This window comes from Crotalus tigris, unplaced genomic scaffold, assembly GCF_016545835.1.
Source record: "Crotalus tigris isolate CLP2741 ecotype Arizona unplaced genomic scaffold, ASM1654583v1 scf7180000017733.2605024, whole genome shotgun sequence".
NCBI classification, from domain to species: Eukaryota; Metazoa; Chordata; class Lepidosauria; order Squamata; family Viperidae; genus Crotalus; species Crotalus tigris.
The window spans coordinates 1,552,993-1,579,293 of record NW_024096600.1 but is presented as its reverse complement, the minus strand read 5'-3'; the positions used below and the strand labels follow the sequence as shown (position 1 = coordinate 1,579,293).

Genomic DNA, 26,301 nt, shown 5'->3' with positions numbered 1-26,301 from the left:
AGTCTGGATAGTGAAGTTATTACGGTATATGGTGAGCAGGCATCTCTCCATCTTCCTGCCTGAATCTTCTTCATTGCAGCATTAAAGCCATGACTCTGTTTTGCTCTACTGTGCCATAAAAACGTTTCTTGCTCCTAAAATGGTCTTCTGCTCTGGGCAGTACAACTGAAAACAGCATTCTCCTTTTTTTAAAATTGGTTTGGACTTCCATCGTTTTAGATTCCTCTAAATATTTGCAGCTCTGCATAAATATTTATAGCTCTGAAATATATGTGGTGCGTTGCTTCCCTGACAAGCTTATGCAAAGGTATGTTGTACATTCTAGGAATTACACCAAAGAGGGGCTTTTGAGTGCTCAACATGAGCATCTAATATAAATGCAGGATAGTTAGAAACCAGTAATTGTGACACATACTGTGTTTGTTCTAAGTCTAAAATGTGAAAAATTTTGATTCTGGTATAGATAATGAGTTACCTTTAAGAAGTGCAGAAGAAACAGAATAAGTTTGTTGAATCAATTTATGGGCATAATAAAACAAGGCCTATTACTTTTGGCAAACAAAATAGACAAGGTGAAACGTAGTGTTGTAAAGTTATTATGACAAAAAAAGTACCTGACAAAAATCAAGTAGAAATACTGCATGTATTTTTGAAACAGCATTTTGGGCATTATGATCTAAAATTAACAGTTATCATTTATCTTTGCTCTACAGAGATATTTCAGGATTCACTCCAAGCCAGAAATCTCTCCTGTTAAATCATTAGAAGCTACAAGTTTTGGTTTTTTTGTTATAAGTGTTTCCTAATGTCTGCTTTATGTCTATTGTTGGCTTCACAAAGCTGCTAGTGTTAACAGCTGGAGTATCCTCCCTAGATTTTCCCTGATCTATTCTGCTTCTAAATTAAAAACAAATTTAGAAGATGTGTTGTCTACTGACAGTCTGTTAGTGTTAGGAAGGCAATTGGCAACCTCTCCAGCTGCTCCTGGCCATTATAATTTTAGAATTTGGTGCAAGGGGAAAGGAGAGAGGAAAGAACAATCAGAATTGACCAAATATGGTTTCCTTTGTGTGCTGGATGGCTTGGCTAGCTGCATGTATTTTGTACATAGCCAATTCTTTGATGCACATGGCATGGAAAGAGTCACCAAAGGAGCCCCAAAGCTTGTATCAGAATCAAGAGCAATAATGGGCAATAAACAGAAAGCTGCAACCAAGTGGGCTTGTCATAGACCCATTCATTCATCTTACAGAAAACTGAGAAGAAAAAAACAAACCCTTTTGGTTAGCTGGAGCCTGGTCCCATATCACACTTGGAATATTGCATCCAGTTTTGACCGCCACAATATAAAACAGATGTTGAAACTCTAGAAAGAGTTCAGAGAAGAGTAACAAAGATGATTAGGGAACTGGAGGTTGAAACATATGAAGAATGGTTGCAGGAATTGAGTATGTCTAGTTTAATGAAAAGAAGGACTAGAGGTGACATGATAGTGGTTATCCAATTTCTAAGGGGCTGCCAAAAAGAAGAGGGCATCAACCTATTCCCCAAAGCACCTAAAGGCAGAACAAGAAGCAATGGATGGAAACTAATCAAGGAGAGAACCAATCTAGAACTAAGGAGAAATTCTCTGACAGTGAGAATAATTAATCCAGATACAGGCAGCTTTGCTAGGTAGTCCAGGCAAGAAGAAATTGCCCAGAGCCCCTCCTTCAGGGAGAAAGGCAGTCTACAAACATGAAATAGAAATACATACATACATACATACATACATACATACATACATACAATACATACATACGAAAGCAAGCAAGCAAGCACACCCAGAAGTATTACTACTTTCAAATTAACAGAATCTTGGAAGGCTGAAAATACATTTCTCCCTGATTGCCTTTCCAGTCCCAGCAACTAGGGACTGAATTGTTTGCCACACTCCATTCCTATGGGCTCAGCAAAATGTAGCTCCCTATTAGAGATCTGGAGAGAGTTCGGACATTACCACATATACCTTCACAACTGCTGGCTAAAAATACTTTCTAATGAAGATCACCTTGTATCTTCCTTGAAAGTAGGAATCACTCTCTGCTTCTATTATTTCTGGAAACAAGGAATAGTTATTTTGGGCATTCACATGCTTGTTTTGGTTAGAAAAGAAACCTATGGGAGCAAGATTAGCTCATTTATCTCCTTATATCCCTTTTTTTGTTGTTGTTTCCTAGTCCTTTGTGGGCAGACTGTTCTTGCACAAGAATGGATCTGAAATAATTGTTTGAAAAGGACTTCTAAGGGTTAACCAAAGTTCCATAGGGGTCTTGGTCTGCAGGTTGCTCATCCCTGCTCTAGAGAAAATAAAATGTGTGGTGCTGTGTAATTTGTCAGTGTTCCTAATTGTCTGGTGCTTCTTGTCATGGAAAAACACCACTAAATCTTGGCTTAACTTTCAAGGATTGGTGAGCCAAGTTCTGTGAAGCCACAAAAATGTTAACAAATGTGGTGGCAATGTTTCATGCAGCTAGAAGATTTGGCAAGCAATTTAATTTCTCTTTCCAGACTGCTCTAAGATGAAATAAGGAGTCTGAGAGAAGACACATGCCAAAGGGACTAATCTGAAAGCTATGTTGCCAAATGACTTCCATGGAGTTCACTGGGGCAGCCAAATATAAATGGATTGAGTTTTGGAATTTAAATCAATGGGATTTATTAAATTTAATTTTATAATATGCTGGTTAAATTTCTGGAACATGTGTGGTGAAAAATGGATTCTCTTATGCTTTCATCAGTTTTAGTAAATGTGGTATTTTAATCAGTCAGCAAGGAATGGAATTATATCTCCATCAGTTATCATTTTTTAAAAAAACTTGACAGGAATATCCTTTATCTCTTCTTTTATTTAATTTGATGTTGGAAGTACTGGCCTATTTTATTAGCGATGGAAAGATATTTTGGGTATTAAAATGGCTGTATAACAAATTTTTATTATAAGCAGATAAAATTTTGGATCTTCTTGATAATTATCAAAATTCTCTGCAATAATATATGAACATTACAGAATGATAATATTTCAACTTATTCAATTAACTGGAATGAGTCCAATATAGTTTCAATTGGACCTAATGTATGTATGAAATTTGATTAAAACTGGGTTTTGTTTGCTGTTGGGGTTCTTTATATGGCTTGAGATAATTATTCTTGAAGAAATTAATTCATGTGTTGATGGAATTATTTTAAGCTGTTTAACTCAGATTAATGTTAATATAAACAGATAAAGTATTATGGGAAATACTACATATTGTTAAAGACGGATTATCTTAAAGGACTGATAAAATATTGAGCAAATTTTGGCGGTTGTTTGTAGATCCGTAAGTTTTTTAAACTATAGTTCCACTTAAAGATAGGGACTTTAGTTTTTCTGATTTTTTCAAAATGCATATTTTGACTTTGTTTCCCTGGGAATCCAAATGATTTCTCTCAATCATTATGACTATAACTAGAAATGTACAAATAACTTAGGGATTCAGAAGTTTCATCAAATCAAACTTGTAAGGTCAAAAGATGTTTTAGTTGAATTTAGTAGAATTCATTTAGTAGTTCCAACCAAATTCTTAGTACAAAATATCAAGATCATAGCAACCACAAACTGCTTCTGATCAGGCACTTAATGTCTTGTAAAAAAAAAAACTGTACAAAAATAACGTTTTAAGATGGTGTTACCTGTCACCATCTTAAAAATTGTTTTTGTGGAGTACTGCAAAACAGATAGGATGCTTATTTATACAAACAATTAATACTTTGGAAGAGTCCTAACTTGAAAATTGCATATAGGCTTTTTCTAAGGGGAGAAGTATTTGGGTCCAAAGTGGGAATAATACTCTGTTTATTGTCATGCACAGGGCTTTTTTTTTTTGTCATAGAATGCTCAGAATGGAGTTCTGGCACCTTTTTTGGATGAAACCTTGTAGGGTAGGCAAGGTGGGTTGTATAACGTGTGTGAGTTCCAGCACCTTTTTTTTTTTAACAAAAAAAGCACTGGTCATGCATTTGTCTGTCAAAGAATTTGATGTATTGCAAGAAGAATTTGGGTTGTCTAAAACTACTGAATGGAATCATATCTGTCTAAAGCATCTTTGATTTCACACCTTGGACCAGATGAATTAATGGCTTCTGAAACCCTTAAATTATTTCCATTATTAGAAAATGTTTTGGAAAATTCTAAATTTAGAAAAATATGTTTATACAGGTGAAATATATTAGTAAGATACATGCAGAGATTTGCAAGAACGTTAGAATTAAAAAATTAGAATACCTTTCCTTTAAAATCAGTGGTCCTTTTAAATGCAAAATGTGTTTCTTATTATCTTCATATTAATTCAACAAAAGATTCATCTTCATTCAGAGGAAGTTTAGGAAGTATTGGAGTAGCACTTATTTTTATGCTAATGTGAGCAATCTTTGACACACATGTCTGTTCTACTGTTGTTTCATTTGATTGAATATTCATAGTAGTGTGACAATAATAGTATATATTTTGGAAAGAGAAACCAGATTTAAAGATATTGATGTATTGCTAAATTATAAGTGGCGAATTGGAATTTATTTATTGGAAGATCTTTGGATTTATCAAGCCCAGAGGGTAGCTAAAAGGTGCTTTTGCTTTTAACTATTGTTTCAGACTTAAAATAAAATCACTTTTGCCACATCCAGGGAAGAAATGGCAAACTGAAGATGGTGCTGCTAAAAATGGAGCTGACTAATGAAGAGACAGTCAGTAGAACACTTCTTCAGTGGTTTCTTTCTGGACTAGATGAGGGCTTGAGATCAGTGGTCTCCAGCAGGTTTAAAGATGAGAAAATAACCATTTTGCATGAACTATGCTTGGTGCCTTCAAAAGGACACTAGGCATGCACACTTCCTTATCTAATCTCTTTTGGAAATCGATTGTTAATTATTTTGAGTTTTAGGAACCTTTGGATCGATGGGTTTTATAGCACTGGGTGAATTTCTTTCAATCCTTAGCAAAAAAAAAAAGTTTTAAATACAGGTTTAAAGCCTTTTTTTTTCTTGGCATAAACTCCAAAAAGGTGAAGAAGACTTTGATCATGGAAAGTTATAAATGGACTAAGAGTCCAGATTTGGGGGGGGGGAAATGGTAGGATGAGACTTCGAAAGTTGGACAGCAGAGGAAACCAGAAGGAACTAAAAATTACAATTAAAGGAGAAGAACCCCTAAAGTACTAATACAAAATGAAGCAAAATAATTTAACATTGGACACATTGAAGGGTATTTTGGAACAATGGATCCAGAAATTAATTTTAAGAGTGTCTGCTTCTATAAATAGTTTTTAAAAGACGTTATGAAAGAGGAACAATTTTACTGACAAAATTGAGACTGAAAGTGGATTTAAAAATGACAGGCCACAGAAATAATATGGACACACAAAAGGAACTGGCTGATAAATAATTAAAAGGGGTATACAAATAACAATAATAAGCCAAAAGAATGACTTGGATAATTTTCGTATATTGGATTTACAAAAGAAGCTTGCTAAAGCTTTGAAGATTTTTCTGTACAAAGAAAAAATGAAAAGAAATAAAAGTTTTAGGACATTTGAAGAGACTAAATATCAAGAGTGTTAAAAGTAAAAGGAAGGAATATAAAGTAGGTTTATTTGATCAAGTTTAAAATATATTTATTTTCATCTCTGGTAAATCTTGATGGACTTTTGTTGATCAGGACTGAATGAGACTTTAAAATTTTATTTATAGACTAGCTGTACCCAGCCACGCGTTGCTGTGGCTCAAGAAAGAAAAGAGAAAGCTCATGTTTGTAATATGTTTAATTTTATAATGCTTGTGGGTGTACAATTTTTTTTGTTGTTCTATTGTGTGCGCAGATATAGAGATTACATCCAAGCGCTGTTTTTCAAAAAAACATGTTTTTACCTGTCACAGGTGTGATATCTATATAATATAGGTATATAAAAACATGTACGTATTCGAATGCAACATTGTGTCAAAATTTCAAAGCAATCGGTGAAGAACTTTCGGAGATTTAAGATTTTGAACAAATGAACATTTACATTTTTATTTATATAGATAAGAAATGGGATATGGGGAAAGGAGATTATTTGTATTTTAAGAAAAAGTCATAAATTACTAACATTGTTTATACTTATGATGAAGGGGGAAATCATTTCATTATATTTTTATCATATTCTTATTTTTCTTTCTTTTCTATTCTTTCTGTTTCTTTTCTGCACTTTTTAATTTTTGTTCTTTTTTTAGTTTGTATTAGCTTTTATCTTTGTAATTATAATTGTAATTTTTAATACAGTTATTATTAAAAAAGGGGAAACAGGAAGGACAGTACCATTCATTGGCCTTATAGCTGAAACAAAATAGAGGCAATCACAGTAGCAAATATGCCAGCCAACTTTTCTGATAGTTTAAGATTGGGGTGTGTGTGCAGTTTCAGACTGTTTAGCTGTGCTCTATATGTATTTCTTGAAAGAATTTGTGAATTACTTCTCTGTCCAATAGGATTTTAAATTATTTATTCTCTTTCTACTTCCCTTTCTATTCTGTTTTGTGTTTAAAGCTGCTATGCATAATACCTTTTTCCATACATGATAGCAATGCACAATAGAAAACAGCAATCAAACTCATTAAACCAATAAAATAAAAAAAAAATACCTTTGCCACGGAATTTATTCTTTATAATAGAATGTAATTACAATATAACATTGGAAACGTATTGGTCAACTTTCAATTTATTTAAACCTGAGTTGCTTTTATGTATTTATTGTGAGTATACATAAATATATTGCTTTTGGGTTTTTTTCTTTTTAATTTAATTCATTTCTATTTTGGATTTATATATTTTTGTTGTGATCTTTATTGTAACAATAAAAAATTAGGAAGAATGATATACACATAGAAAAGTTCAGTCCAATAACAACCATTAAAAAACTCATTTTTCCAAATAGCAAAAAGAGCTATAGAACTATATTTGCCTTATGATTAATTTGCCAATTGTAATTGCCTAGACAGAAATGCAAACTTTTACACTCTGTAATTGCTTGTCATCTATATTCGCTCCCTGAAAACATTGTGTTTGGTATGTTACGGCAAATCAGATGTTTTGATAGGATATAGCTGTGCAAGCAAGTGCATTTTTCACTCGCACTCTTTCTTTCTCCATCTCCTTTCTTATTTCTTTCTGTCACACCTAAATGCACAGCTTCCCACACAATTGTTGCTTTGAGACAGATGGCTGCCAGCACTACCAGTCAAAAGATGTTATGCAACAATTCTGTCTTTCTTTCCTGAATGGATTTTCTGTTAAAAAAAAAAAAAAGAGTGTGATGAGCTATTACAGGAAAACTTCAAACAGACAAATGGAAGACTATCAAGTTCGTTTTCCTTTGATTCCTGATTTCCTTAATATTACAATGTGATATTTTTTTAAGTTGGAAGAATCACAGAAATGTTGGCATGCATTTCTGTTTATATTTCTTCAGATTTAATCATTTTAATATGCACATTCTAGCTCTCACTTTTCCTGGCAGAATAAGGTGATTTTTTTTACAAGCATTTCATTTTAATATTAATTATATCCATTTGTGTACCCTCTCTGTTAATATAAGGTCCTCGCACTTGCAACCATCACAGCATCCTCATGGTCACATGATCAAAATTCAGGTGCTTGGCAGCTGGCATGCATTTATGACAGTTGTAGCATCGACTGGTCACATCATTTGCAACCTTCCCAGCTGGCTTCTGACAAGCAAAGTCAATGGGAAAGCCAGATCCATTTAATGACCGTGTGATTCACTTAGCTGCATTGATTCGCTTACCAACCATGGCAAAAAGGTCATAAAATCAGGTGCAAATCACTTAACAACCACGTCATTTAGCAACAGAATCCTTGTTGGGGTCATAAGTCAAGAACTACCGTGTTTCCCTGAAAGTAAGGCCTACACCAATAATAAGCCCTAGCTTGATTTTTGAGGGTGGACCTAATATAAGTGCTATCCCAAAAATAAGCCCTAGTTTTGGGGTGAGGCACACACCTAAAAATCAGGCTAGGGTGGGGGTGGGGGGTGGACCTGCCTCACCACCCCACACCCACTTACCTTGCAGCCAGGCCTCTCTACTTCTTCTTCTAAGGTCTCTTCTGCAGCCATTTCTTAATCACAGGGCTTTCTGGAAGGCTTGTGCAGCCAACAACCGAGCTATGGATTCAATCCATAGTTCGGTTGTGCAAGACTTCAGCAGCCAAGCACCAAGCTATGGATTGAATCCATAGCTCAGTATTCAGCTGCTTAGGCCTTCTGGAAAGACCTGACTGCAAAATGCAGGCCTGAATGCAGCTGCAGAACTTTGGCCCCAGAAGAAGTGGACTGGCTGGGTAAGGCTGTCAGTGCCAGAGGTGAGGTAAGGCCTACCCCAAAAATAAGACCTGGTGCCTCTTTTGGAGGAAAAAAAAGACCCAGTCTTATTTTGGGGAAAACACGGTACCTGCATGTGTTTCTGTGTCCATTCTTCTACATGCTCAGCTGGGAAACTGCACTGTGAAATTCGGAAAATTGAAAATTATCAAAGTGTATCTGTATTTTAATTTGTTTATTGATTTGTGGAATGTGAATTAGATGGGTTCTAATGTGTTTGCAAGCCTAACATATTTATTGTCTTATACTGACCCTGAATAAGGCAAGATGTTTACACAATAAACATTACTCAGGGAGGAGCCATGGAGTCATAGACATATTTTCAGTTTCAGCAGGAAACACCCAGAGAGGAACATGTATTTGCTGTTACAGATACATGTGTGCTCAAGTACACACATATACAAACACATCTTGCTTTAGAACACCAGTGGCAAGTTACTGTACAAAAATTTGTTCTCAGAGAAAAAGGAAGCAGGTACACATGTGGAAAATCTTCTCCTGCCCCAGTAATTCAAGCCATAAATGTTTCTTCTCCTCTCCAGAGCTCTTTTGTCTAAGTTTGTTATACAGTGTGAAAAGTATTTGCCAGAAGAGTTCTTAGAAAGGTTATGTTTGCTGCATATAACTGACTCTAACCTTAACTCTAATTGCCCTGTAGTAGAAGTAGTAGTATGGGGTGCAATGGCTCGGTAGTTAAAGACAGAGAGTTTATCAGCTGGAGAGTGACAGCCTGGGTTTGAGACCTGAGCACCATGCAATGGGGTGAGCTCCCGTTCCTTGCCCCAGCTCCTGGCCACCTAGCAATTCAAAAGCATATAAATGTAAGTAGATAGGTACCATTTCGGTGGGAAGGTAACAGTGCTCCATGCGCCTTTGGCATATAGTCATGCTTTCCACATGACCACAGAAAATGTTTTTGGCTAAAGCTGGCTCCCTTGGACAAGACACAGAGATAAGCACCATGCCCTAGAGTTGAACACAACTGGATAAGGAAACCTTTACTTTTACCTTTAGAAATAGTAGTAGTAATAGTTATGTAGCAAATCTGTCTTTTCAACAAATTGCAGAAATCAACTGATTTCTTTCTGTTTCAATGGAATGGCGAATGTTTTGTTTGATCATGAGAGAAGGGGTTTCAAAGGAATGATTAGCACTGTGAGAGCAAAGGTATGCTTGCTTATGCACATGAGTGGGAAACTTCAGCCAATCAGCAATGCTCTTAGCAACTGAAACTTCAAATATGTACGTCTGCATTTTCATTGGGATGCTTCACAGGCTATTAAACTTTCTATGACCATGGCTGACTTGGGCATCATGAGGCTTTGGTAGATAAATAGTTCATTTTGCAGTCCTTCTGTACTTTCAGCATCTTCCACCTTGATTTGTTAGCAAACAGCAATTTAACAGACCAGTGAGAGTGGGGGAAAGATTTCCATAAAATCCAAATTCATATAATTGTTGTAATTAATGTCATTTCTACTGTTACAAAATGGATGTTTCTATTTATGTTGACATGAAATGATGCGAATGGTATCTACCGCATCAATAATCTGGGCAGACTTTGGAAACTATAGATTTTGGGAATAAAGTCCAAATGCACATTTGCTTCTTTGTTATTCCAAGCCCATTCAGTGGGGTTTGCCAAAGTGAAGCTTCCCTGTACAGTATTTGCATTCAAGGATGTCAATTATTTTTTGAGTCACATGCTTTCTGCCAGAAGGTTCTGTGAAATACGTTGGATCAAGAGATAATAGCGCTGAAATGTAGTAGAGCTGGCTGAGGATTTAGATCTAGGAACCTCATGTATAAATGCACCGGTTGTGCAACTCTTCTCTACGTAGAAGCCCATTCACACAGGTGTTGATTTCACTCCCGCAAACCAATTGTACCACCATGCACATGTCTTCTCAATTGCTGTCTGTGTAGTAGTTGGTAATCTCTTCTTGCTGGCCAGCTTCTTCACTCACTTTCTGCCTTTGTTTTTTTAGTCAAGGAAAAGAAACACACAAAATTCCAACATGATATTGAATGGACAAGAGCCAATGTTACATGTTACATCCAGTTTTCTGAGGATAGTAATACCACTTAGACTTACATTCTGCTTCACAGTGCTTTACAGCCCTCTCTAAGCGCAGTGGTGGGATTCAAATATGTGAACAACCGGTTCTCTGTGTGGATACCACTTCCAGAAGGGCATTCTGGGCCTGGGCAACAAAAAAATAGCTACCAGTTCTGCCGAAGTGGTGCAAACTGGCTGAATCCCAGCACTGTCTAAGTGGTTTACAGAGTCGGCATATTGCCCCCAACAATCCAAGTCCTCATTTTACCAACCTTGGAAGGATGGAACGCTGAGTCAACCTTGAGCCAGTCAGGATCGAACTCTTGGCAGTGGGCAGAGTTAGCCTGCAATACTGCACTTTAACTACTGCACCACCATGGCTCAGAATACTACTCAAGAATAACTCGAGTAGAACTCAGCAGGCTTTGTTTCTAAGTAAATGTGTATCAGATTGCCTTGCTTTCCATATTCATATTGAATGCTTTCTTTGAGCACTGTGTGTAGAGAAGATACATTGTAGTTGAATTTTGTATGTCGGAAGGTTTAAGGTTGTTTTTTTCCATTGTTAAGACTTGCCAATTTATATGCTATTTTAATTTTTAAAAATTCCCTTAAAAAAAGAAAAGCACAAAACTTCTCTACAAGGACTAAGAAGCATAACTGGGAAACTTAGTAATACTGAAAATTAATGAAGGGAAAGCTCAGTCTAACTCTCATTAAAAGTCTTAATTTGTTTTCAGTGGGGGCAGATTTATATCATTGCAGAATGATGAAAAACAGTATGGCTAAACTCAGAGGGACGGACATCTGAAAAACATTATTAAACATGTGGGCAGCTATACAGGTGTTATAAAACTCCTGGTGTTGAGGGATGATTTGATTAGCTAATTACCCTTGTAAAGGAGCAACTTAATCTGTGTGAAAACTCCCTCAGATGAAACCTCTCATGTCATACTACTTTAAGATTATCTCTCCACTAACTGCAGTTAAAAATAATCAGAAATTTTGAAGTAAAATCTACTTTGTTAGTACTTAAAAGAAAAAAAAAAAACCCTTACACTTTTAGAGTGCCTCCCTGGTGGTCTCATTTTATTAAATTCCTGCTTGTTTGTCTGTTTTTTAAACTTCAGTTTATCAGAGGCAGAAAAAAAACAATTATCTGTAAACATAATTTTTAATGCATGGTAATAAAAATAAATGGAACAGCTTTGCCACTACTCACCTAAATCTTCTTCCCTGGTGTCTGGTGGTATTAAATAATGTCTGCCACACATATTCATCATCTGCTGACAGGCAAAGGAAATTAGCTGAATGCTTATAACTAAAGAGTGCTTCAAGTCCAGAAAAGTTAGAAGACCCCTCTTTTGCCCTGAGACAATGTTTTTCTCTTTGGTAATCAAATGACAATTATAAAACCAACAGCCATTCAATATAGCTTATAGGGTGACTTGTATGTGTCTTGATATATAAAATTGTTCTGCCTGCTCCCCTGAAACAGACAGGAGTCAGAACCAGTGCTTATCCAAATGTGGTTGGCTGGCCTCTTGCAGTAGCACACAGCTGTGCAGAGGTCTTTTACAAGACTTAGGGCAGGAGTGTCAAACTCACCGCATCATGTGACATGTCACGATGTACTGTGACTTTTTTCCTCTTGCAGGAGCTGGGGTGGACGCCACTTCTGTGTGACACATCTGGCCTGCGGGCCAGCAGTTTGACACTCCTGACGTTGGGTGTACATCTATGACTCCATTATAGGTATGATATCCTTCAGTGGGAATAGGGAAACTTTTCATTCCTTATGCAGAGTGTGAGGCAACTGTCTGCCCTGATTATTCCTTTTGCAATGCAATTGTATAATTCCCCACAAAGATACTGTGTGACCCTTTGAAGTAGGTGCCATGATGGAGGACCATGGGTTTCTTATCTCTACATAGATGAATAAGAGACTAATGATATGACTGGGACAAAAACAGGAACAGAATGAGGAATTTATGCATGTTTTCCAAATGGCAGCCAGAGAGTTCTTTTTGAAAACTACATGACATACCCTTCTCATAGGAATACAGTATAGAAAATATACCATGTTGAGTCATTTTTATTGCTTGGAGAGCTTCCACATTGTCACCTGAACAGTACTGAGAAATTTTGTTGTTGGGCTGAGATACTGCCAGCCAATATGAACACTGTAGAGCAGACATGTCAAACACAAGGCCCGGGGGCCGGATGTGGCCCGTGAAGTGGTTTCATGTGGCCCGCAAAGCCATTCTGGAAACAGTGAGGGAACGGCCCCTGCTGCCTTGGCCGTGGCCCAGGCTGGCCGGGAGCCAATGTACAATTTTGTGGTGGCCATCTATGCTGAAATGCATTTGGTCTTAGCTCCACAAGGCCGTCTAGAACAGTGAGGAACCAGCCCCTGCTGCATCAGCCAGCCCCCTGGGTGCATGCTGGGGAGGTATCACCCTTTGTGAGGAATGAAAAAATGCACCATCGCCTGGAAATGGCCAGCAAATGGCCCTTGCCTATTTCATATATCCGGCTTGATGGGCTCTGCCCTGGTCCCACCACTTTCTGTCAGAGACCCTCAGATCTGTCCCACTCCTGCCAGGCCCACAGACACCCTTGACATGAATGATGTAGAGCTGGCCACGCCCACCCAGTGGGCCACACCCATTCCATCCATGCCCACCCAGTAGGCCGCACCCACCCTGGCCACCCCCCCATCCACCCCCGAGGGCAACCGCAATGCTGATGCAGCCCTCAATGAAATTGAGTTTGACACCCCTGCTGTAGAGTAATCACTACGGGGAAGATTTTTACAATGAACTTGTGGGTGCATGCTAAGATAAGTCACGTATCTCATTTGGAGGTACTAAGCATTGCTTAAGTGGCTTCCATTCAGATACAAAAATAGATACAGAAATAGGGATATTCATTTGTTCATTCATTCCAAAAAACAGAGGTTATATATTCAGAGTTCACATGATCAATATTATTAAACAGTTCTGATTCAGACGACTGAATGCATCCTTACATTAAAACAGATTATTCCTCCTTTTAGCATAATGCTCACATTGCATGTCAGCAGTTCTTCGTGGTTTGTAAAGTTGGAGTAACTGGAGACTGAATTTGAATACAAAACATGGGCTTTCCCACTGAGGTGTAGCCTGTATTGCCAAGAGTTTTATGGTTATCATAAACTAATTATTTAACACATGAAAAATCTTACATAGTAAATGGCAGGTATATGGGTGCTGAATCTGATTGATCAAAATTAAGCTCTAGACCAGATTGTCCAAACTTGCAACTTTAAGACTTTCCATGCTGGCTGGGGAATTCTGGGATTTGAAGTCCACAAATTTTAAGGTTGCCAAGGTTGGACACCCATGCTCTAGACCAGGGCTTTTCAACTGGTGGTACGTGTTATCACCTGTGGTACTTTGTCACATGGCAGGTGGTATGTGACTGCTAGCCAAGTGTAGCAGGGGAGGGGAATGAGCCGAAACGACCCAAGCCTGAGGAAGAGGCAGCTGCAGCTACAGGACTGTCTGGACTCAGCAGAAGCCCAGAAGCCGGCAGAGCTCCAGCTAATTGGCTCCAGCTGATTGGTGCTTTTGGAAGCAGCAGGGATCTGGAGGTGAACTGAAGAAAAAGGGGAGGGAGGAGAGGCTATAAAACAGAGATGCCAAATTCGCGACGTCACTTGACGTCGCGCAACGTATTGGGACAGTTTTGCCATTGCTGGCAATGGGGTGGGCGTGGCTTCCAGATGACGCGTCTGGCCCACGGGCCGGCAGTTTGACATCCCTGCTATAAAAGGAGGTGATTTGGGTGTGAAAGGGAAAAAAAGACAACAGGGAAAGAGAAGGAGAGGTTAGCAGGCAGGGAGGAAACAGGGACAGAGAAGAAGCAGCAGCTGTTGCTGGAAGAAAAGGTCCCCTTGTTCATTTTCACCAGCCAGGAGAATGCAATCAGTGCTGATGAAATGAAAAGCAGGCATGTCAGAAAGGAGGTGGATTTATTCAGTTCTGGATCAGCTGGCAGCTTGATTGGGTTACCATAAGGATTTTTGTACAATTTTTACAGCATTTTGTAATTCAGAGGCTCCCTTGTGTGCTTTGGTTATTGGAATATTTTAGTCTGTATTTTAGCAATGAGTCCAGTGTTGACTTCCATAAGTTTAATCCCTTTAAACAAATGTAATTAGTTTTACCCCCTTATCTTGAATCTGTCTATGGCTTTTAGAAAGTTTTCTTTGAAGGTAAACAGACTTAACTTTAAAGCTAAAGCTTTCCCCAATTGCTGGAGCCTTTTAGTCTTGGATTGCAACATTGTGACACATGACACACCTGAGGTAGCTTAAAGAAAAAAAAACCCCAGAGTTTATGTATTTCTTTATTTTGTGAGCCTTTCTTGCTTTGCACTTGATTCCTGTGTCTTTAAGGGTACAGGGAAGGGATTGGGGGGGTACATTCTTACTACACTGTGGAAGGAGAGCTAAGAAGCGCCCACCAGCTAGCTCAGGGGTCTACAAACGTAGCAACTTTAAGACCTGTGAACTTCAACTCCCAGAATTCCTTATCCAGCCATCATGGCTGAGGGATTCTGGGAGTTGAAGTCCACAAGTCTTAAAAGTGCCAAGCTAGCTGGCAGTGGTGTATATTAATAAACATGGATAAATTCATCATACATTTGTCAGTGCAAAGGGAAAATGATTCAGCAAAGGAACACCCACCAAAGAAATTAAAACTGGTACTTTTTTCCTTTTTTTTATAGTTTGTAATATTTTATTAGATTATAGAATAAAATACAAAAATACAAAAGCAAATAGTAGGACACAGTGGGGAGGAAAAAGGGGAAAAAAGCGAGGGAGAGAAGGGAAAAAGAACAGACTTCCTCTGTTGCAGTAGAAGGAAGCATTATCATTGAACCTCAACTTTTTACTTTTCCATAATATTATAAAACAGCCATTTCTATAACAACAAATGAATCTAATCAGCAAAACTCAAAATCCCCCTCCCTTTTTTTAATGATCAAGTTTTTGACACTTTGCTAAGCACTGGTGGTACTCAAATATTGTCATGTCCTAAAAGTGGTACAATCTGTGAAAAGGTTGAAAAGCCCTGCTCTAGACTAAACTCTGCAAACTAATTAGACAATTAAGTAAATATCTTGAGTATTTTTTAAAATATTCAATAACAGATTGTCAGAATAATAACACATCTTTAAGTTGACCTTTAAATGGTTGAAAATTAAAATAATTGGTATTCTAGTTGTTGTCATTATGGTTTTTAAGCCAAGGCTGCATTTCCTTTTATTTAAACAGCAGAAAATAATTAACAAATCCTGATTAAATCTGTGATTTTTAATCAGAAGCTTGTGTTTTAGAAGGTCAACTGTATGCCATTGTCATGTTATATGTGGCAAAAACTATGTAAAACATTTCTGTTATCTGAAAATCTCTGTTGCTCCCAACTTAATATTTATTAATAGTTTCTTTTACATAGCAGTTAAGATCTATAGAAAATTAAAAACCAAAAAAGGTTAAACCATTTTTAAAATGTTGCAAAAACCCTTGTGGGAATAACATGTAATTGAGATGAAAGATTTACTGGTAATCTCATTCTCATTAGACTTTTTAAAACATCTGTACTTCTTTCCTTTTAAACTAATGCTGCCAAATCGATTTTAAAGGAAACTCCTAGGCCATTAATGATTTACAAGCAAATGTCGACTAAGGATTTTATTATGTTCAGAATATTTGCACATGTTAAATGCAGTAAAAGTAACGTAAAACCTGCCATTACACAGTTGTAATTGACAAATAGGTCCTATTGACTTCTGATAGTTCACCAGGGACTCAGTTTTAGGCATCGTCCAGTAAGGCAAAAGTTTGTCAGTATGATAATGAGACATAGGCAGAGTGGACACTGTACTCAAAGGCAGCTGTGTAGGAGCTTCCTGAATAAGTTATACAGTAGGACTACTAAGTCAAAGGCTAAGAGGGTGGGGCAAAAGGGAATGATATTCTATGTCCCTGTTGATAAAGTTCTAGATGTAGCATGTGGCTATCATACTGAACTTCGCACTGAATTTATTCTTTATTGCCATAGCGATAGCACATTTGTTCCCTGATCATTCTAGAATATATATTTTTTGACTTCATCTTATTAATTTATTTATTTGCTTCATTTTAATTTATTTGACATCATGGTTTTTCTCTATGTATAAAGGCATAGAGTTTTGGACAAAGCATCACTGCCTCTCTTCCTGATGAAACTGCTAACTTTGCTTTATGGCCTTATTCCAAAAGTACCAGCATAGTGAAACAAAGTTCCCCACTCAGATGGGCCTAGTTATTCTCCTTTGTGCCTACTAGGTTCTCATAAGCTCCGCCAAGCATTTACAAAATGGATGTAATGCAGTTGCTCACCCTGTTCAGAAGTCAGGCTTTGTGAACTTGCTGCTAGAGAGGCAGTCTCCTAAGGCTTTGTCACTTTTTTTATCTCTCTCCAAAGCTCCTACTGTGTTCCAGACATTGCCTGGGGAACTGTCTTATCTTCTCCCAAGCATGTTTGAGCAACCCATCTCTGGCAGAAAATCCAGATTGCTGTTGCATTGGGGCAATTCCTTGTTACTTTACTTTAGAGCCTTCTGTTTGCATCAATGTCCTCCCGGAAGCTATTTATCACAATGACCATAAGATATCTGAAGCATGAGAAGCATTGGTCTGAATATTAAGTCCAGAGAGCATGAATCCAAAAGTGCAGTTGCTCTCATTTCTACTTAGTGAAATGTCACTGGAATCTGACTATGGAACATTATATTGTACCTATAGGCCTCTGGTTTCATCTGGCTACAGAGCGGAAGCCTCCTTCATACTTTGTTGCAACTGGGAACAGGAAAATGGGACTAATAACATGAGGTATTGGAAACAAGGCTTCCAGTGATGGGATTCAGTCGGTTCGCACCGTTTCGGTAGAACTGGTAGCTGAATTTTGCTAAACTTCAGAGAACCGGTTGAATGCACACTTCTTCCGGAAGTCCAGTCTAGCCTTGGAGACCTAGAGGAGGCCTCCCAGGCTTAGAACGGCCCACCGGAAATACATGGATGCCACTTCTGGAAGTCCATTCTAGCCCTCTTAGGCCCAGGTCTGCCTCCAATAAGAGAACCGGTTGTTCAGGTATTTGAATCCCACCACTGCAGGCTTCCATATATAGCCTTCACACCCTCTTAAAGTGAATCTTCACAAATTGTTGCAGCACATTCAAGCTAATTAGTCAATCATACAGTATCTTTTGTTTAGTGGCTGTCTTGACCATTGGTAGCTACAGTGGTGATGAAAAACAAACTGTGATCAATCGTCGAATTTACAACCTTTGTAGATCTGTAAAGCAAAGGAAAGCTAAATTAAGGTTGTAAGCACAGTTGTGATTTCACTTAGTGACTGGTTTGCTTAATGACTGAGTTGCTGGTACTCATTGTGGTCACTAAATGAGGATTACCTGTACTTTCTCTCAGCATCCTCTAGGATTGATCAATCTGGTTTCTCCAGATGGCTTTCTGACTATAAATATTGTGAATTACAGTATCTACCCATCTAAAAGATTCCAACGGGCAATTCTATGCTAATTCCTTTTCTCCCTGATTTTCAGTCTCTACTGGGATAAATTGGAAGGGTTGTGACTGTGTACTGTATATTTATCTGATATTTGTTCAATTTTTAAAAATCTTATCTAAAGATTCTATTAAGCATGGCACATAATTTCTCTTTTTGTTGACATAAGGATATGAAATTAAGGTGAGTTTGTTTATTATGTGGTATTGATTCAGAAGTTTCCTGAATAGTGGAGAGAGGAGCAAAGCATCCTAAGCAGGATCTAGCTCTTAAAACTTAAACCAGACTGCTTTCTGCTAGAAATTCACATTTAATAATGGCAGCATTGGCCTCTAGTCTCTGTTAAAATCTTTCTTTCCATTCCCTCACTAAGATGGTCAACAACAACAACAATCCAAGAACCCCGTGATAGTAGTATTCACACCCAAACATTTTGCAGGCCCAACGGGACCCTCTAGTTCAGCTAATGGTTGTCTTTCAAATGTTTGCTTATTTATCTCTTCCTCCTTAGATTTGCTCCCTGCCCAAAAGGCCCTCAAACATCAGATGAGGAAGTAAAAAAAATATTCAAAAAAGCGAGTCAGGGCATATCCACTTGCTGGGTGATAATAGCACACTGTTCAATTAACTGAGGTGATTATTAGTATACTAATAATAAGTTATAATATAAAAACTCTGATTAAATTTTGTAAATGCTAAATTATAACATAAAAAGATGCTGATTATTATTATTATTTTGCAGCTGATCTCTTGACTGATTTACTCAACTCAAAAGAATTAACTCTGCTGTTTAAAAAGATGGACGTCCCAGCCAAATATCCTGGGGAAGAGAAGGACAAGGCATGAAGAACCTCGAATTTGGGTGTTGGAAAAATATTGAAGCATGAAGAAGGGACTTAGACTATCTCAGCACATCGCCACAGTGAGATCTCGGCTCTCTCACTTTAGGATCTGCTAGGTGGAATCATTTTTTCTTCCTAGTAGTTTAATCTTAATACCGGGTAAACCCAGCATCCTTTTTAAATATCAGTCATTTTGATACGGTCAACTTTGCCTCTGATTGGAAACATGTGTTTGTCTGCTGAGGATGATAAATAGGGGTAGCGGTTCCCCCCCCCCCCGCATCTGGATCTTTTCTAATGCAGCAAAAGATCCTGATTTCAAGGAGCAGCGGCAGCTTGAGGGCAGCATTTCCATCCTGAAGAAGTGGGCTGAATTTCCTCATAAAAAATCCTAAACCTTTAAAAGGTTGAAGAGGCTGTGCCTGTCCGCACAAGCAGCTATCAAGGGGAGGAAAGGAGCTGAGAAGGAGCCCTGTGAGAAAATAAATCTGAAAAATAAAGTGGGAGGTTCTTCTCCATCCATTATTTAAAGCTGCTCACAGCTTTGCAGCAGCAAAATGCATTCTGTGGTTTTTCCATAGACAATGGTCCTCCTGCAGACTTGAAGTCTGCATGGTAGGATTTTTAAACGTGAGTAGGATTGTGGATTAAAAATGGCTTTATATAGGGAGGAGGGATACTTTTACTGCTCAAAGTTTGTAAATCTGAATGCCATCTAATTTTGTGGGAGTTTTTGAAAAACACGGACATGTACATTCCTATTTTTTTTCCTAAAATGTTCACACTTAGAAATATATTTTTCTCATTTCAAAATGTACTTTATTACAAAGCGTGTATTTCTGCATATTTTAGAGTGAAAACAAACCATGGCAAAATTCAGAAAATTGCAAAATCTATGTCCTGATCCATGCTTTAGTCAAAGAGGTTGAGATCATGTTGACTTCCTTTTAATACATAAAATAAAATTATAACCACAATCTCTAAAATTGTTTCAGTGCACATATACAATAGATCTTACATATTCATATCTCCAGATATCAGAAATAGTAAGAAAAACTACAGCCAACAAAACAGCCAAAAAAATAAAACAGCTTAATATAGTGAAAACTTATTAATAAAAAAAGATTAAACAAACAGAAATCACTGAAACAGATTTTTTTTTTGCACATCAACAACAACAACAACAACAATAATAATAATAATTGGAATGTATTTGTCTATTATGTTTATTTTTTTACAAATATTGTGGATCTCACATAAGTTTATATTCATAAACACATTACTGTCTCTACATAGTAATTAAGAGCTATTTTTCTGCCAGTTAAGATGCTGGCCTTCACCATTTATATCCTCCTTCCAATCCCTTCAAAACAATGTTGATTTGTGGCTTCTGCATTTTTGCCAACCTTGGAATGATGCAAATATGCAGGAATTGGCCATTAACCAATCAGCTGACCAGTAAGAAGCTGCAGAGATTGTTGTTCAATCAGTGATGCCACTCTGTCCACTTCTATCTATATTTCCAGGATATGCTATTTGCATTTCCCTGTTTTTCAGAAAATGTGAATCGTTCCTAAGGGATTGCTGTGAACAGCCGGCCATCCTTTTTCTGCTGCATTCTTCAGCCCCTGTGATGGTGAGAAAATAGCACATTGGCAGCTGATACATTTCAGACAATACCTACAAGGCAAGCAACAGTGGAAGCTCTGTGGCATAGTGGAAAGTGAAATGGTTGCTGTGAGTACAGGGCTGAGGAAAGAGTTCCTACTACAGAGAAAATGTACTGCTTTTATTAAGTTTTGCAGAACTGCATGATTACAAAGGAAAAAGATATTTGCAAATAAACTTAAAAGGAGCCAAAAGGGGAAAAAAGCATCTTCACCATCTTGGATTAAACAGTGTCATCTGGAAGTGTTCCTTCTCTGCCATGGTTCTTGTCCTTTGGTTCTTGTCCCTCTTTGTCCTTCCTGAAATCCATGTCGTCCCCACCCTGCTTTTTTTGTTTGCTATTTTTGGCTGTGTATTGTGCTCGGATCCCATCCTACTTTTTGGTTGGTACTGGCTTATTATTATTATTATTATTTGTCAACCACTCATAGCCAATTGGAGTTGGGTGATGTCTAAATTGAATGAATGAATGATTAAATAAACAAACAAACAAATAAATAAATACTTTTTTAAAATTAACGAATAGGTCAGTGCCACAAAACAATTATAACTCACAGAAATTCATCTCTGTTGTTTTCCATGTCATAAACTAAAGTATGCACACAGATTAAATTATTTTCTCCTTACGATCACAACAGAAGCTCTGAATTCATATTCTTATATAAACAATAATCTTTATTAGTTCATTTTTAGATGAAAATTTTCCCCTTTGTACATTGTAGTTCAAGCTTTGAAAACCTCATAGTATCTTTTTTTGTGACAATTTATTTTTACATTGGGTCTTGAAGGGAATATAAGACTTTATTTTCTTAATGTGATTTTTATGTGAGAGTTGGATGAAAAGTCCGTAACTATAGTTTAAACAAGATTATTTTAATAAATCAATTAATAAATAAAACAGGAAAATAATATTTAAAATCATTTCTTTTGTTACCTGTATTTATATAAAGTCTTTTACATAATCGCTATGATTTGCTACATACCTGTGACAACAATGGATAGACTTCTTAAGCTATTATGAAAGAATTCAATTCTTTTCTATTAGGTCCTGAGGTGTTCTTTCTACTTCTTCTACCTTTGCTGTTCTGACACAATAATTAAGCAGAGTCAAAAGCACAAGAAGGAACGTCTGCTGTCACATGACAACACTAAGCCTCACATGTTATGAGCCACTTACAGGGCAGTTGCAAAGTTGAATCTCATAATTTTACCCTATCTGCCATGCAGAGCAGATTTGATGCCAGGTGATGTTTACTTTTTCTCAAAATGGAAGGAACATCTTCATAAAGAGATGGACTAACCTCCTTTCCTCATTTATTTTTTAATTTTAAAACAAAATTTTAAAAGAAGCTAACATCATACAAAGGAAAGCATAAATCAGCCTAGTCATTATTATTTCCATGAATTATTTGGATTTAACATATTATAGGCCCTGCAGATATTTTTTAAAAAATAAGAATAATGAAAAGCTGCAGCTCAGAACTCAGATACTGCACTTGCTGTAATATTAGTAGCAGTAGCAATTAAGTTTGTAGTGAACATCCTGGGGGCTAGACAGAGTGATAGGGATATATCTCGTTAGTGTATCTTCTGAGAAATGTGCATTTTGTGACTGAACCAACTTACTGTTGTCAGATTTTTTTTTTAAAAAAAATATGGAAGTCTTCTTCCCAGGAGCAATCATTTTCTTTGAGCTCTAAAGTGATGCTTGAAAAATAATGTATTGTACCACTGGACTAAAATGCTGGGGATTCCTACTTTATTTTATGCACCCTTGTGATAGTATCCTACTTCTAAGAGGTGAGAAATTTCAAGACTGCTATTGCAATCTATTCCAATGGTTACGTTTCCTTAGAAGAAGAAAACAATGCTTGAGGGCATTTCTGTAATATTAGATTTCTATGCAGTGAGTGTGAAATGTCAGCTTAATGCATTAACACCGTAAAAAAAAGTTCCCAATACCAGATGATTTCTTATAGAGAGCAAAACCTCTTCTTCAAAGCAGATTGACTGAAAATGTTAGGTTAGGTCACTCCCCCATCTATTGCACTATTACCATAAATTGGGAAGTCACTTTTCATTCATGCAATTTTCAGGGCATAGCTGCGGAAGATTGTGTCCAGCCACTGATGTCCAATCACAATATTTCAAATCCTTCTGATAAGACCAATATGGCAAGTTAGTCAATTCTACTTTCCAGATTTTGTGGTTGGGCTGAACTAACTACTCTTTTTTTAAATCAGGGATATAGAATATGATTATAGTATCACCCAATCATTGTTAAGACAATATAAATAAAGTCTGTCCTCAGGAGATGTATGTGAATACAATGAATGACTGTAGAAGACAATATAAATCACTAGTGAAGAAATGGCCCAAATGAGAAATAAAGATCCAAAAAGCCCTTTTCATTTTATCAGCTCAACCCCATGGGTAGCCATGGGTAGTATATATACATATAATAACATGTGCTGGATGATTATTTGCTGGGATTTGACATAGATACTTGTACTGTAAGAGTGTTCTTATAGGTTAATGTGCCAGGAAGAAAAAAAATGGATTCCTTTCAGCAGTTGTATAACAAATAACATTTTTATTTCAAGTGCTAGAAATATCTTATGGTTATTGTTGAGAATCTTTTCTCACATGATATATGGTCAATAGGGTGTTCCAAGTATTCGAAACGAAGACACCCTAACAAAAAGGTAATACAAAATGGCTAGACTGAAATGTAGAATATGCACAGATCTACCTCCTTATTTTCATTATATGTTTTACTGGCTTTTCTTTCTGTCCAAAACATTTAGCAAGATCTTGCTGTGCTTTGCCCCAAGCATTTATCACATTTCCCTGTGACAGGAGAATAGAAAGCAACATTTGCAGTTACCACTAAGTTGATTAAACTTTTTGAAGTTCGGTGACAGATCAACAAAAACCAGCAACAGAAAATTCATTAAAAAAAATATGAGAAGAGGAAGTTGTGCAAAATGGGGTAATTAATCTTGCAATAAAAATAATTGTTTACAGTTAAAATTAATGTAACATGTATTCCTCAGCAGATAATAAATTATGGGTTTTCTCATTAGCATTTGAATTGATTTCCTCTAATTTCGAAGAAACACTTGAGCATGTGACCAGATTAAGTTTAATTGTACTACAGCTGGTGCCGATTGTGGGTGGATAGACGTAAGAGGTTTTCTGATGTTTGTTATCCCTTTCCCTCTTCAACCTTTATTTCATACTTAGATATCATAAAGAAAGTGTGTGCTGTTTGAAACTATTTGGTTGTATTTTCCAGCATGGTGTTCACCAGATGCGATTCTCTATGGATAAGTAATGTAAGTCTAGTGAGAGGTGGAGAGGGAGTAAATGTAATTATTTCATACTGGGTTTTGGAGGGACCTGTTCACATAAATCAATGTAATATAGAACAATGTTTTGCTTTTTTAAAAAAAGAAACAGACATTGCAATATTTATTTTAGAAATCTAACATGATTTGATAGCACATGAAGGAGATCCTGAAAGGATCTTTTGAGGCCAATATTCTCTCCATGACTTTGATAATCAAGATCAGGGGTCTTCAAACTTGGCCCTTTTATGACTTGTGGACTTCATCTCCCAGAATTCCTCAGCCAGGCATGCTGGCTGAGGAATTCTGGGAATTGAAGTCCACAAGTCATAAAAGGGCCAGGTTTGAAGACCCCCTGATCAAGATGGTGAATTATTAGCCCAATATTAGCCCAATGCTCTTTTACTAGTCATTGTCATGATTGTTTCCAAACTAAAATCGTCGCAATTTTATCTCTTTTCATTTCTTGCATTTATTACCATACCATTGGGAAAAGTTATTGAAGTCCCTTATTCCATCCAGACCAGCTGGCCTTTCAAAGAATAATCCAGCTGTATAGACCCCAGTGGGGGTCACCTGACCCCTGAGAGCCAATAGAGCAGTGATGGCGAACTTTTTAGAGACCGAGTGCCCAAACTGCAACCCAAAACCCACGTATGCATCGTCGAGTGCCGGTGGGTGTGGCCCATTGGCTGAGTGTGGCCCATTGGCTGAGTGTGGCTGCGGTGGCAACGCCAGACTGGGTGGGACTAAAAAGTTCAATCAATCAATTCCAACTTTGCAAGATCTTTTTTTTCCCCGCAAGAAGTTGGAATTGACTGATTGATTGAACCTTTTTTTTTTTTTTGCACACGGCGGTGGAGGCCTAAAGCGAAAAGGTTTTATAAAACCCAGCTGAAGGCCTAGGACTGGGGCGATGGCACGCGTGCCCACAGAGAGGGCTCTGAGTGCCGCCTCTGGCACCCGTGCCATAGGTTCGCCACCACTACAATAGAGGAAAAGAAAAGGGTTTTGACAGGTTTGAGCAGGATGAATTTCGGGTATTTGGCTACTTTGTGAGAGAATTGGCTGGAGTCCTGTAGGTGGTAAGGTTGAAAAGGAGGAATTGTTTTGTTGTAGGCTAAAATTATTTGGGGGTGTTTTAAACTCTATGTTGTATGTGTGAAAACTGTCTTCCTAGAGTTGCCCTGGTGCATTTAGTGCTCACTCAGCTTTAGCTCCAAATTTCAAAAGATTGTTCGCTCTTCTAGCAGTTTAGCCAGGCCTGGGCAGGGTAAGGGTAACTCTTTCAGCTTCCCCCGCAGTTCAGATGCAATAAAGGGGTGGTGGCAGCAGCAAGGGAATTGCCAGTCTTGCGAGGCAGTCTAGACAAAAGAAAAAGCACATCCAGGTATACTAGCTCTATTTTTATTGTAAGGTTCCATTAACAGAATCTTGCAAATATAAAAATACTCTCCTGTCCCTCACTTTTATCTCCTGAAAAATAGGGTCCCATTTTGAGATGCTTTTGCTACTCTCCCCCTTCTGTAGACACTGTTCATCCCCAGGCATGGGTTGCTTCAAGACCAAGGGACCGCAGAGAGAGGGACAAGCTTGACTCTGAAGGCATCTTCATCATTACAGTCATAAATGAACTACAATTTAGAAAAAAATGGCTATTCACTTTAAGCACAGACATGGATTAGTCACTGAACGAAGACATGGAGGATAATGCAACATGATAGCCATGCTTGATCGTACTGCTGAGGATTATAGGAGCTGTAATTCAGTGCATGTGGACATTAGTGGGAAAGGCTGACTTAGATAAGGACTCTTTGGCTGTAGAGAGATTCAAATTCAAAGGGGAAAAGGGGATCTGGAGCAGGCTGCCATGTTCTGACTGCCTAAGTATATGACAGCCATGGAAACATGTTTTTTGTTCCTCCCCACTGTACATGATCACCACTTTTTTCATCATTCTCTAGAGCAGTGGTTCTCAACCTTTTTAATGGCATGAACCCCAACCGGTTGTAAGTTGAGGACTACTCAACCGGTCGTAAGTCGAGGACTACTCAACTGGTGCAGCACCGTTTGCAGAATGGGACTTTTGGTGGGCTCAGCAGGGCAGAGACAGCCTGGACAATTCCTATTGGCTTTTGAAAGCCAATAGAAGTAGACTCTATTCAAGAGAGTCTATTCTATTGGCTTTCAAAAGCCAATAGAATAAAAGGGAGTAGCACAGCTAAGGAAAACAGGAAAAATTGGTGGACTGCGTTGTTTGGCGACCCCAGTGAAATGGTCATTCGACCCCAAATGGGGTCCCAACCTACAGGTTGAGAA

General features: G+C 37.7%; 1 long non-coding RNA gene across 3 annotated transcripts in view; it reads left to right on the top strand.

Moving 5' to 3' along the window:
* The window catches only part of LOC120306324, an 88,038-nt gene extending 66,538 nt beyond the window's left edge, over positions 1-21,500 (top strand). For all 3 annotated transcript variants that reach the window (XR_005556244.1, XR_005556243.1, XR_005556242.1), the window contains exon 3: positions 18,865-21,500. This is a non-coding gene — a long non-coding RNA (uncharacterized LOC120306324). The remainder of the gene's footprint in view (positions 1-18,864) is intronic.
* The last annotated feature ends 4,801 nt before the right edge of the window (positions 21,501-26,301 follow it).